Source organism: Schistocerca cancellata, chromosome 4, assembly GCF_023864275.1.
Source record: "Schistocerca cancellata isolate TAMUIC-IGC-003103 chromosome 4, iqSchCanc2.1, whole genome shotgun sequence".
Classification (NCBI taxonomy): Eukaryota; Metazoa; Arthropoda; class Insecta; order Orthoptera; family Acrididae; genus Schistocerca; species Schistocerca cancellata.
The window spans coordinates 172420030-172434338 of NC_064629.1; the positions used below are offsets into that span (position 1 = coordinate 172420030).

Below are 14309 nucleotides of genomic sequence, written 5' to 3' on the forward strand. Positions count from 1 at the left end.
GATTGTAGTGTTGCTCACGCTGCTAAATACTGCATTTTCGGGCAAGATGGCAGATGTCATTAGAGCACAGTTAATAAAGTCATTTCTTGAAATAATGGATAAACAAGGCACTCATCTTTTCGTGTTTCCCCTCGCTGGTCTCGTTGTGAACTCAGGCTCAATAGTCGAAAATCTAGGTAGTGATGATTCCAAGCTCGGATGCAAAGAGGCCTAGGTGTTATTCTGCGATGTTCAAAAGTTTTATAGATGTGTTTCATAAACCATTCTTGAAGATTAAACTTTTGCAAGCTAGGACAATGGTGATGTAAAAAAAGTAATCAGCACTCCGACTTTAAGTTACACTTCTTTTTTTTATTACTTCTGTTGCAATATCACGTAACTCGTTCCAAAACATCACTTCACAATATAAAACATATTTCACAATATCTTCCCCACTGTTAAAGTTCACTTTTCATAAACTGACTGCAATTTGCGTCTTTGTAACGTGACGACCAAAGCTTGACTCTCTAATAACCGCTTACGCGCCCAAAAATCAGAGTTACAAGTACGTCAAAGATCATAGTGACAAAAGAAAGAATACACATAAGAATAATGTCATTGCAATATATACATATCTATGTATCGAAGTACCTCTACATTAATGAAATCAAATCTGAATGTTGTCACAGAAATATGTTAACTATTTTACAGAAACAGTAGAATATTGCTGGTATCGAGAGGTTGAGGTGAGGTGCCGTAATGGTTACGTAATTCAAGTACCATTACACTACTCAACATCTATACTAATAATAAATCTGTAAAACTGTCGTGTCATTTTATTTATTTTGTACAGGCTTCTCCAAAACTACTAGACGAATTTTCATTGGGTTTTCATATGCAACATGAGCATAGTTCGGTGCACCGCGTAGGTTTTATTTCATCAAAGTCGGATCATGAAAGAAGAAGATATCTTAATTGAAAGTTTTTAACCATACTGATGTTATAAATGCAGAATAAAATTTTCAGGACTAATCCGCTGAGCCGGCCGGTGTAGCCGTGCGGTCTGGGCGCTTCAGTCTGGAACCGCGTGACCGCTCCGGTCGCAGGTTCGAATCCTGCCTCGGGCATGGATGTGTGTGATGTCGTTAGGTTAGTTAGGTTTAAGTAGTTCTAAGTTATAGGGGACTGATGACCACAGAAGTGAAGTCCCATAGTGCTCAGAGCCATTTGAACCATTTTTGAATCCGCTGAGTGGATTTAGATGAAATTTTGTATGAAAATACCTTGGCGCACATAACAAGCAATGCTTATCCGAACATGCAGACGTGTGAAGGCAGATGGTGTTCTTGTACTGCACGCACAGTAGCTTACTTACTCTTCTTAACAAAACTACTGATATGCGAGCCAAGTCGTGGTTAACAGCTAGAGTGTAAATATCGGTCTGTCTGAAATACTTGTTACTATGAATACGATTGGCATTAGGAGATATATGGTTGTATAGAACCTATCAAAAAACTATTTAAGATATTTAAACAGATATAGAACCTATCAAAAAACTATTTAAGATATTTAAACAGATATTAACCAGTTGATCTCTAATGAGGCAGTTCTCCTTCATGGTAATCTCTCTCTCTCTCTCTCTCTCTCTCTCTCTCTCTCTCTCTCTCTCTTTCCTAACGTGTATCATCGTCGTATGGAGTACACTTTAAATGGAGGGGGGGGGGAGGGAAACGTGTGCGCCATCTGTCTGTGAATCGTGTAAACTCCATTCTGTGTGTTACCGCATTTTCTGAGGCGATGTTTGGGGATCAGCCGAGTATTTCACAAAACAAGCTTCGAAAAGCGCCTAAAGTCTGACCCAAGCTGTCCCGCGTACCAGACCAACGGTTGATAAACCAGAGCGGGGATTCGATCCGGATCTCTCTCACTTCCATGTCTTGCAAGATAGTGCGCTGCGGGTTAAATTATAGAAGTAGGTATTTCATCGAAATGATATATACAGACTAAAAATATTAATAAACTTTAAAGATTAATATTACCTTGCTATGCAACGTCATAGACATTCCCTAAAAGACCAAGAAATTGCAATATGGTCGGCAGGCTTAAGTTCCTAAAAAGATATGACAAAATCTGTTAGAAGGCATTGTTGATATGAGGTCTGCTGCTAAAAGTGGGACAAACACCGAATCATGTACGCAATCCTACTCAAGAAAAATCACGTGGTATTTAGTCTGAAGCACGTGGAGGCCATTAAAGCTGTCCCCTCCACAACTAATTCGTGGTTTCGCAATGATTTGTTTCAGGTTGCCTACCTAACGGCTTTCAGGGTCAACAGAAATTTGATTTGTAGTACTTCATGTAATTAGTAAACGAATTTAAAAATTTAAAATATGTCATGATCTACTCATTAAGAGGTATCATCTCGCTTTCAGGTTAACAAAACAAATCGTATATAAAAGCTAGAAACTTTTCCTAGCTGACATCTTCCATAAAATAACGAAAGGAAAAGAAACTATGCAGTAAAACTTTAGCATCAGGCATGGCTTTTTAATTTATTGCCGCTGTACGAGTAAGTCTATATCCAGTGTATTGTGCAGACAGTATCCACGTGTACCATGGAATGTAGCTATAAAATTACATCATTGTAAGACACACAGTTCAGGAGAGATGACGTCTGAAACATTTAGATGCACCTTCAACCATAAAGGTTTTACATGATTAACGTCAAATATAAAGTAATCAGACGTTTGAGAATTCGATTCTTTATAAAGAATCGATGGAGGAGGTTACTGAGCATGATCTGTTTCACAAAGAAAGAGAACACAAACTTCAAAATGCGAGATCGAACAGACACGTTAACACTTGGTCAGATGCAAACGTGTTTCTCATGTTTATTCCAGAAGCACGGAGAAAGTTTTCGTATTCAAATAATTGTCTACTTGCTCCCTGTACATACGGCAGGCATGCAAATAAAGTGTAGAAACGTCTCGTAAGCGATTAGGTGTTGTTCAGTGGTGAGAGTCACTGCAAGCAGATAGCTGATTCTTGTGTATTGTTCCGTCAGTATGGGATCGTAAAAAGGTGTGTTAACGGGAAAGATAAAGAATACTCAGAAAAGAGCTGAGTTATGTGTCCTAGTTTGCTTATTCAGGGCGAGATTGCTACTTCAATACTCAACATTCTTCAATGGGAAACGCTGCAATGAAAGACGTGCGTCACGTAAAAAACTACTCATAAAATGCCGAGAAAATGAGTTCCAAGACGAATCAAGAAACCTTATTCCTTCCAACCATACACAAGTCGCACAGTGATTATATCGAACTCAAGGTTTATGCGCTGATTCACCAACAGCTGTTCATCTCACTCTTCTTGCGCGAATGGAATCGAAAGAGGAGGAGGCATAGTATGTAATCCGCTGGATGGAGCACAGGCGTCACAATAGATGAACGCAGATGGAGATGTTGCGCATCAGCAGTACGCTTTAATGACGTATTCTATTCGTCCTGGAGGGCAACGGCCTTGCCGCAGTGGATACACCGGTTCCCGTCAGATCATCGAAGTTAAGCGCTGTCGGGCGTGGCCGGCACTTGGGTGGGTGACCATCCAGCCGCCATGTGCTGTTGCCATTTTTCGGGGTGCACTCAGCCTCGTGATGCCAATTGAGGAGCTACTCGACCGAATAGTAGCGGCTCCGGTCAAAGAAAACCATCATAACGACCGGGAGAGCGGTGTGCTGACCACACGCCCCTCCTATCCGCATCCTCAACTGAGGATGACACGGCGGTCGGATCGTCCCGATGGGCCACTTGGGGCCTGCAGACGGAGTGCCTATTCGTCCTGGGAACCTGGAAATATCTTACTATTTCAGGTTCTTTCAAAAAAAAAAAGGGAACGTTTTGTTATGTTTGTAATACTTCCTGTTCCTTTGTTTAAGGGGGGTAGGGGGTAGGGCGTCAAACGGGACGACTTGGAGCAGGAGAGGTATCAAAGGACATTTTAATTTTCAGTGTCTATACTTTTACAAATAAATTCATAGCACTTTGTCAGCATCACCAGGAAGGATTCAGGATTCACACTCATTGCAGTGGAAATTCGAAAACATAACAAAATAATTTTTTTTACGTGTGAAATTTCATCATTTTTTCACTTACTAATGGCTGCATTTGTTGCTATAGGTACACTTTTCTTCATAAGTTAGAGAGATTCTTCGATGAATTTTGCACAGCATACATGCCATATTTACAGGAATATGAAACTCTAGAATTTATTTAATTTTTGAAAAAACGAATGATCTCTTGTATTTTAAACTTCATGTTTAGAATAAACACAAATTTTGTAGTTAATTACCTCAATTTTTACCACAGTTTTTAACAGATTGGAAAATTCTAGAGTTTCCTACTCCTTTAAGTATGGTTTGTATGCTGTGCAAAATTCATCGAACCATCTCTCTTACTTATGAAGAAAAGTGTACCTATAGCAACAAATGCTACCATTAGTAAGTGAAAAAAATTATGAAATTTCACATGTAAAAAAATTACTTCATTATGTTTTTGAACTTCAACTGCTATGAGTGTGAATTCTGAATCCTTTCTGGTCATGCTGACAAAGTTTTATGAATTTATTTGTAGAAGTATAGACAGTGGAAATTAAAATGTCCTGTGGTGCCTCTCCTGCTCCAAGTCAGCCCGTTTGACGTCCTACCCCCCTTAAAGGAAAATCGGCATAGTTCGCATTATGAGACATTCGCTGTGTATAATGTCATATTCAGGTCTGTCTGCTTTCTATTTTCATGTTAATTCTTCGATGTAATCTCTACAAACGTTATGTCCGTAACCATCGAATGACCCTTCAGTGACTCCGAACATACCCTGATCAACATTGAAATCACAAAAGTCATGAGCTACCTCCTAACACCGTTTCGGACCTCCTTTTGCCGGCGTAGGGCAACATCTCGACGCAACATGGACTCAGCAAGTCGTTGGAAGTGTCCTGCAGAAATACGGAGAGATGCTGCATCTATAGCCGTCCATTGCGAAAGCGTCGCCGGTGCAGGCATTTCTGCACGAACTGGTCTCTCGATCATGCCCGATAAATATTCGATGGAACATGAAGTTCACAGGTGGTCTCCCACACTATTATGGAGCCACAGCCAGCATGCACAGGCCACGGTCGTCTAGGGTCCAACCGATATGGTCAAGATGGTGATGGTGATGTTTGGTTTTGTGGGGCACTCAACTGCGCGTTTATCAACGCACGTAAAAATTCCCAACCTTTGCTCAGTCCAATCTCGCCACTTTCAGGAATGATGATGAAATGATGAGGACAACACCTTCTTCACAGCCCTCTCTGATATAACGATCCCCACCGGCGTGCCGGCGCTTGATTTTACACCGGAACAATTTGAAACTGAAAGACGATGATGTTCTAGACTGCAGAATGCAGAGTCTGCATGGTGATCGTTCTTCCTGTCTGTGCACATATGATCTACTGAAGTGCAACATCCGTGGACTGACTGGTGGTCTAATGTACTCGCAGTTTACGTAGCGGACGATATCAGTGCAATGTTTCAAAAAATGAATGTTTCCCTTTTTATCGTCTTTAATGACATATTGGCTGCCTCTGGGGTCTAATTGTCAGTGTAGCCGGCTACTGATATGGACTTCCCGTGTTGGATACTCTGTGACTAGGATTAATCTGCAGTGGTAAGATCTGGATAGCATTCACTCAGAATCTTAGAATCAAATGGGAAGCTGCCCAAGACGACGAAGTTGCGTCATATCGAAAGATTTGGAGCACGCCAGAAGTCATCTCATCCAGAGATTATACACATTGTTTTCAAGGGACCAGTCTAAAATGTAGCACCGCGTCGTGGAATTCTTTCGATTTTCTGCTTAGAGAAAACGCCGTAGGGGCAAGAATTTCTGCTTCGAGCAAATTTCGTAGAGGTCTCGAACTTCAGAAGAATTATTTAACTGTTTGTGAGGTGCGTCTTTTCAAAGAATAAAATGCTTTTATTGATTAGTCTGACGTGTTTCATTTTACAGAGTGTGTTTGCCATAGTCAGTGCCCACTTGCGTTACGCTGGATGTTTCAAGAAATGAATGTTCCCCTTTTTATTGTCTTTAATGACATATTGGCTGCCTCGGGGGCTAATTGTCAGTGTAGCCGGCTATTGATATGGGCTTCCCGTGTCGGATACGCTGTGACTAGGATTAATCTGCAGTGGTAAGATGGTTTAAATGGCTCTAAGCACTATGCGACTTAACATCTGAGGTCATCAGTCCCCTAGACATAGAACTACTTAAACCTAACTAACCTAAGTACATCACACACATCCATGCCCGAGGCAGGATTCGAACCTGCGACCGTAGCAGTCGCGCGGTTCCGGACTGAAGCGCCTAGAACCGCTCGGCCACGGCGACCGGCGCAGTGGTAAGACCTGGATAGCATTCACTCAGAATCTTAGAATCAAATGGGAAGCTGCCCAAGACGACGAAGTTGCGTCATATCGAAAGATTTGGAGCACGCCAGAAGTCATCTCATCCAGAGATTATACACATTGTTTTCAAGGGACCAGTCTAAAATGTAGCACCGCGTCATGGAATTCTTTCGATTTTCTGCTTCGAGAAAACGCCGTAGGGGAAAGAATTTCTGCTTCGAGCAAACTTCGTAGAGGTCTCGAACTTCAGGAGAATCATTGAACTCTTTGTGAGGCGCGTCTTTCCAAAGAATAAAATGCTTTTATTGATTAGTCTGACGTGTTTCATTTTACAGAGTATGTTTGCCATAGTCAGTGCCCACTTGCGTTACGCCGGATGTTTCAAGAAATGAATGTTTCCCTTTTTATCGTCTTTAATGACATATTGGCTGCCTCTGGGGTCTAATTGTCACTGTAGCCGGCTATTGATATGGACTTCCCGAGTTGGCTACGCTGCGACTAGGATTAATCTGCAGTGGTAAGATGGTTCAAATGGCTCTAAGCACTATGGGACTTAACATCTGAGGTCATCAGTCCCCTAGACATAGAACTACTTAAACCTAACTAACCCAAGTACATCACACACATCCATGCCCGAGGCAGGATTCGAACCTGCAACCGAGGCAGTCGCGCGGTTACGGACTGAAGTGCCTAGAACCGCTCGGCCACGGCGAGCGGCACAGTGGTAAGACCTGGATAGCATTCACTCAGAATCTTAGAAGCAGATGGGAAGCTGCCCAAGACGACGAAGTCGCGTCGTATCGAAAGATTTGGAGCACGCCAGAAGTCATCTCATCCAGAGATTATACACATTGTTTTTAAGGGACCAGCCTTAAAATGTAGCACCTCGTCATGGAATTCTTTCGAATTTCTGCTTCGAGAAAACGTCGTAGGGGAAAGAATTTCTGCTTCGAGGAAGCTTTGTAGAGGTCTCGAACTTCAGAAGAATCATTTAACTGTTTGTGAGGTGCGTCTTTCCAAAGAATAAAATGCTTTTATTGATTAGTCTGACGTGTTTCATTTTCCAGAGTGTGTTTGCCATAGTCAATGCCCACTTCCGTTACGCTGGATCTGTTCTTAAGTTGTTGGTACTCGTCGCCAGGTTTGTGAACTATTTGCAGCTGCATTCTCCGTTTTTAATGTCACGTGCGACTAGTTGATAGTGTATACCACTAAGACGCTGTCATGTGCGTGATTAGGTACGACATCGCGCACGCATATGCGATTGAAAGGTTAACTCTGGGGGCGGGTCCCAAGGCTGCTAGCTGGAACCCGTTACTAGGCGGTGATTGTCGGAGCTGGCAGAATTTAAAGCTCACCTTGCTCATACCGCGATGCGATAATGGGACCGGCATGAGCCTTAGTCGTGAGCAAAACCTGTAGAGGTGAAGTTAAAAGACAGTTTACGCTTACAAGCATTGTTTTTTGCCCATTACATTAACATCACGGTATCTGACGTCATCAGACACCTTATCCTCTTCTACAGTTTTCATTGTTTTACGGCAGCAAGTCGATATTTGACCACACACTCGTCCCTTAGAAAATGGTTCAAATGGCTCTGAGCACTATGGGACTTAACATCTGTGGTCATCAGTCCCCTAGGTCTTAGAACTACTTAAACCTAACTACCCTAAGGACATCACACACATCTACATCTACATCCATACTCCGCAAGCCACCTGACGGTGTGTGGCGGAGGGTACCTTGAGTACCTCTATCGGTTCTCCCTCCTATTCCAGTCTCGTATTGTTCGTGGAAAGAAGGATTGTCGGTATGCTTCTGCGTGGGCTCTAATCTCTCGGATTTTGTCCTCATGGTCTCTTCGCGAGATATACGTAGGAGGGAGCAATATACTGCTTGCCTCTTCGGTGAAGGTATGTTCTCGACACTTCAACAAAAGCCCGTACCGAGCTACTGAGCGTCTCTCCTGCAGAGTCTTCCACTGGAGTTTATCTATCATCTCCGTAACGCTTTCGCGATTACTAAATGATCCTGTAGCGAAGCGCGCTGCTCTCCGTTGGATCTTCTCTATCTCTTCTATCAACCCTATCTGGTACGGATCCCACACTGCTGAGAAGTATTCAAGCAGTGGGCGAACAAGCGTACTGTAACCTACATCCTTTGTTTTCGGATTGCATTTCCTCAGGATTCTTCCAATGAATCTCAGTCTGGCATCTGCTTTACCGACGATCAACTTTATATGATTATTCCATTTTAAATCACTCCTAATGCGTACTCCCAGATAATTTATGGAATTAACTGCTTCCAGTTGCTGACCTGCTATTTTGTAGCTAAATGATAAGGGGTCTATCTTTCTGTGTTTTCGCAGCACATTACACTTGCCTACATTGAGATTCAATTGCCATTCCCTGCACCATGCGTCAATTAGCTGCAGATCCTCCTGCATTTCAGTACAATTTTCCATTGTTACAACCTCTCGATACACCACAGCATCATCTGCAAAAATCCTCAGTGAATTTCCGATGTCATCCACAAGGTCATTTATGTATATTGTGAATAGCAACGGTCCTATGACACTCACCTGCGGCACACCTGAAATCACTCTTACTTCGGAAGACTTGTCTCCATTGAGAATGACATGCTGCGTTCTGTTATCTAGGAACTCTTCAATCCAATCACACAATTGGTCTGATAGTCCATATGCTCTTACTTTGTTCATTAAACGACTGTGGGGAACTGTATCGAACGCCTTGCGGAAGTCAAGAAACACGGCATCTACCTGTGAACCCGTGTCTATGGCCCTCTGAGTCTCATGGACGAATAGCGCGAGCTGGGTTTCACACGACCGTCTTTTTCGAAACCCTTGCTGATTCCTACAGAGTAGATTTCTAGTCTCCAGAAAAGTCATTATACTCGAACATAATACGTGTTCCAAAATTCTACAACTGATCGAACCTGCGATCGTCCCTTCATTCCAACAAGACAGAACACATGATGCCTAGAATATCGAGTCCTCTAGCAAGACCTAACAGGAAAACGTTTGTTGTTTGGAATGTGGCGCTGCTGCTACGGTCGCAAGTTCGAATCCCGCCTCGGGTATGGATGTGTGTGGTAACAAAGGTAACTGACGTGTTTGGTTTTTCGAGAGGCACCGTATAGAGCGAGGTGGCGCAGTGGTTAGCACACTGGACACGCATTTGGAAGGACGATGGTTCAAACCTGCGTCAGGCCATCCTGATTTCGGTTTTCCGCGATTTCCCTAAAGCGCTTTAGGCAAATTCCGGGACGGTGCCTTTGAAAGGGAACGGCCGACTTCCTTCTTTATATCCGTTACTGATAGAATGGGATTGTCAGGATCAGTAAATAATGCCCTTGAATATCTGAATACATGACATGAATATGTCACTCGCTTCACCAAAAGAAATAACTTCCATAATAAAATCTTTAAAAACAAAGCATTCTAGTGGTTACGATGAAATATCGACAAAATTAATTAAGGAATGTTCTTGTGAGTTTAGTACAGTTCTAAGTTAGTTGTGTAACCAATCGATTATAACTAGGACATTTCCTGACTGGCTAAAATATGCAGATGTTAAGCCTCTATTCAAGAAAGGGGATAAAGAGATACCATCAAACTACAGACCGATTTCACTTTTGCCAGCATTCTCAAAAATTTTAGAAAAAGTAATGTACAGGCAGCTTCTCAATCATCTGACCACAAATAACATATTATAAAGAACACAGTTCGGATTTCTGAAGGGTTCTGATATCGAGAAGGCTATTTACACCTACAGTGAAAATGTACTTAATTCATTAAATAACAAATTACAAGCAGCAGGTATTTTCTGTGATTTGGCAAAGGCATTTGATTGTGTGAACCACAACATCCTTTTAAATAAATTAGAATTCTATGGTGTCACGTGCAGCGCTGCAAAATGGTTCAAGTCATACCTCGCTAACAGGAAACAAAGGGTGTCAGTGCAAGGGACTAGTGAATTAAGTCATCAGTCATCATCAGAATGGGAAGAAATTACATGTGGTGTCCCACAAGGATCCATTTTAGAGACATTGCTTTTTCTTGTGTACATTAATGACCTCTCATCAGTTACACCGCCAGAAGTGTTTTGTTTGAAGATGACACAAGTATTGCAATAAATAGTATGTCGAGTGTAGTTCTAGAAAGAACATCCATGATATTTTCATGGATATTAACAAATGGTTTAAAGCCAAATCATTGACATTAAACTTCGAAAAGACTCATTATATGCAATTCGGAACCTGTAAGAGGTTTCCACCCAGCATATGCATAAAGTATGAAGAAGAGCAGATAGAAGAGGTTGACAGTCTCAAATTCCTGGGATTACAACTTGATAATAAATTCAGTTGGGAGGAGCACACCACAGAACTGCAGAAACGCCTTAACAAATCTGTATTTGCAATTCGAGTGTTAGCAGACATAGGCGACATAAAAATGAAGAAGCTTGCATACTTTGCCTACTTTCTTTCCATAATGTCATATGGTATAATATTTTGGGGTAACTCTTCAAGTCAAACAAAAGTTTTCAGAGTTCAACAGCGTGTAATACATATTATTTGTGGAGTAAATTCACGGGCGTCCTGTAGAAACCTCTTCAAAGAACTGGGTATACTAACAACCATCTTTCAGTATATTTACTCCTTAATGAAATTTGTTCTAAATAATATATCTCTTTTTCCAACAAACAGCTCAGTTCATACATACAATACCAGGAACAAAAATGATCTGTACAAGGACTTAAAAGCACTTACTTTAGTTCAAAAAGGGGTCCACTACTCAGGAACACTCATCTTCAATAATTTGTCAGCGAACATAAAAATTTAGTTACAAATAAAGATCAGTTTAAAAGAAGTCTGAAAGACTTACTAGTGGCCAACTCCTTCTACTCCATTGACGAATTTTTTAATAGAAACAAATGATGTATTGTATGTCCTCATACTATTAGTATTGTTATTTCAGCTTAAAAAATGATGTATTGTATATACGCATACTATTAGTATTGTTGTTTCAGCTTTAATAAAATAAGTGACATGTTTCACATCCACGAGGATCTCCTCAGTACGGATCAATGGAACGAAAAACTAATCTAATCTAATCTAATCTTCCTCAATCCGATGAGACCGATGACCTCGCTGTTTGGTGCTCTCCCCCAAATCAACCAGCCAACCAACCAGTCAAAAGGCACCGTATCGAAGACACAAGAAAAGCGGAGAAAGGTCATCTGCTAATTCACAACGCGGACGAAAGTTTGGTGTTATCATGACAGATATTCACTGAAGAGGATTTTGACGAGAAATGAGAGTACCACAGCCGCAGAGGTCAGTGTAGAACTGGACTGTAGCACTCGCGAACCCCGTCAGCACCAAAACAACACGAACGGAGCTACGTAAGCAGGGGACTGCAGGACGAGCTGCAGTTACAAAACTACTCATCAGTCATGCAAATGCCTCAAATGTAAAACGTGGCGCCGAAGCCACAAAATCTGGACTCAGGAGCAATGGAGGAAAGTCATCTGGTCTGAAATGAACAGCATCTGTTTTGCAAAATCCTTCACTACGGCAAGAACGATTGGGTCCCAGTTACCAAAGCAGCGGTTTCACGATCGAAGTCCAGTGGAGCGGGACCGAACTGGTTGCAACTCTGTATTCCTGTGGAAGGCCGCCGCGCACCGGTCTCTCTTACATCCAGTGCGACTGGCTTGCGGCGAGGGAGCAAATGGTGTTAATCCCGACGTCCGCTTCGTATCAAAAGCAGGCGAGCGCATTACTCGGCGGCGCTTTGGCCGTCCAGCTAATGGAGCAGATAAACCTGTAAACGGCCGCCGACACAATAGACTCATTCCGCCCTGCTGGGCGGACGTGCAAGGTCTCGATTACCCAGTGACATCACACACGTGATAAGAATCGGGTGAAGTCATCGACGGCGTACTGAAAATTTCGTATAGGCGGAGCTTCCCCGCGGAGCCCGTTCTGTAACAGAGATCAGCCGATTAAGCGATCACGCCGTAGCACTAAATCGTGGTATATTCTTGCCCTGCCCCCTCGCCGGGCTCGGAAAGTGCTTCGCGGCCCAGTGAGGGAGACAGCACTGTCTGAGGTACAGGAACCTCTTTTCCAGCTCACAGGAACCTCTTTTCCAGCTCACAGGACCCTCCAGAAAAAGTCCACGTATCTTACCAATAAGACTGCGGCGGGTTTTGGGGGAGAGCGTAACTGAGAGAAACACTAAGGAACCTGGTGATCAGCTGTCGTGCCTAAGTTGTACGCTCCAAGGAGGAAACATCAAAAGTAGAGGCAGTAAAATAAAATATATAAGATCATCCATCGTTTAGAAGACAGAAGAAGCAAAGAACGAATAAAACAAAGAAGCAGAAGTAATGAAACTACCTGGCAGATTGAAACTGTGTGCTAGAATCAAACTCGGGATCTTTGCCTTTCGCGGACAAGTGCTCTACCAACTGAGCTACCCAAGCGCGACTCACGCCCCGTCCTCACAGCTTTAGTTCTGCCAGTACCTCGTGTTCTACCTTCCAAACTTTACAGAAGCTCTTCTGCAAACCTTGCAGAACTAGTACTCCTGAAAGAAAGGATATTGCGGAGACATGGCTTCGCCACAACCTGGGGGATGTTTCCAGAATGAGATTTTGGGTCTGCAGCGTAGTGCGCGCTGCAGGAGAGCTACTGTAAAGTTTGGAAGGTAGGAAACGAGGTACTGGCAGAAGTAAAGCTGTGAGAAGGAGGCGTGAGTCGTGCTTGGGTAGCTCAGTTGGTAGAGCACTTGCCCGCGAAAGGCAAAGGTCCCGAGTTCGAGTCTCGGTCCGGCACACAGTTTTAATCTGCCAGGAAGTTTCGTATCAGCGCGCACTCCGCTGCAGAGTGAAAATCTCATTCTGGAAGCAGAAGTAAAGTTCGTGAAATCTAAAGGCCTTAAATTCAAGTAAATACCTAGGAATTACAATTACGAACAAGTTAAATTGCAAGGAACACAGAAAATGTGGGGAAGACTAACCAAAGATTGCGTTTCATTGGCAGGACACTTAAAAATGTAACGGGCCTACTAAAGAAATGGCCTACTAAAGAAATTGCCTACACTACGCTTGTCCGTCGTCTTTTAAAATACTGCTGCTCGGTGTTGGATCCTTAGCAGATAGGATTGACGGAGTACCTCGAGAAAGTTCAAAGAAGGGCAGCACGTTTTGTATTATCGCGAAGTAGGGGAGAGAGTGTCACTAAAATAATGCAGGATTTGGGGTGGACGTCACTAAAACAAATCGTTTCTCGTTGCAGCAAACACTTCTCACGAAATTTCGATCACCAACTGTCTTCTCCGGATGCGAAAATATTTTGTTGATGCCGATCTACATAGGGAGAAACGATCAACATAATAAACTAAGGGAAATCAGAGCTCGCACGGAAAGATATAGGTGTTCGATCTTTCCTCGCGCTGTACGAGATTGGAATAATAGAGAATTATTGTGAAGGTGGTTCGATGAGCCCTCTGCCAGGCACTTAAATATGATTTGCAGAGTATCCATGTAGATGTAGATGATTAAAAGATGGTAGTGTGGAGAAAAACGAGAAAAAATGTCCAATAAACGTGGGCTCTAAAGTGCGTACCTTAACAGCTATGAACACTTGCTCAGTAGAGGAGATGTGTTTCACATTAGCGAAGATGAACGAATGGTCGTAGCTCCTCAAGTACGCAATTTAGAGCCCACGTTAATTGGACATTTTTTCTCATTTTTGTCCACACTACCACCACTGAAAGTTACCAATCCTACACTCTTCGCAACACAAGCACCGGTACGTGTATTCAACTGTCAGGGTATCAGAATGGTTGTTGTTCATAACTTTT

At 42.6% G+C, this 14309-nt stretch overlaps 1 protein-coding gene and 1 pseudogene across 3 annotated transcripts in view; both read left to right on the top strand.

Moving 5' to 3' along the window:
* Positions 1 to 14309, top strand: part of LOC126183184 (nuclear hormone receptor FTZ-F1 beta) — a 413728-nt gene that overhangs the window by 259299 nt on the left and 140120 nt on the right. The gene's annotated exons all lie outside the window — the stretch shown is intronic.
* On the top strand, positions 3489 to 3605 carry LOC126185861 (5S ribosomal RNA; annotated as a pseudogene).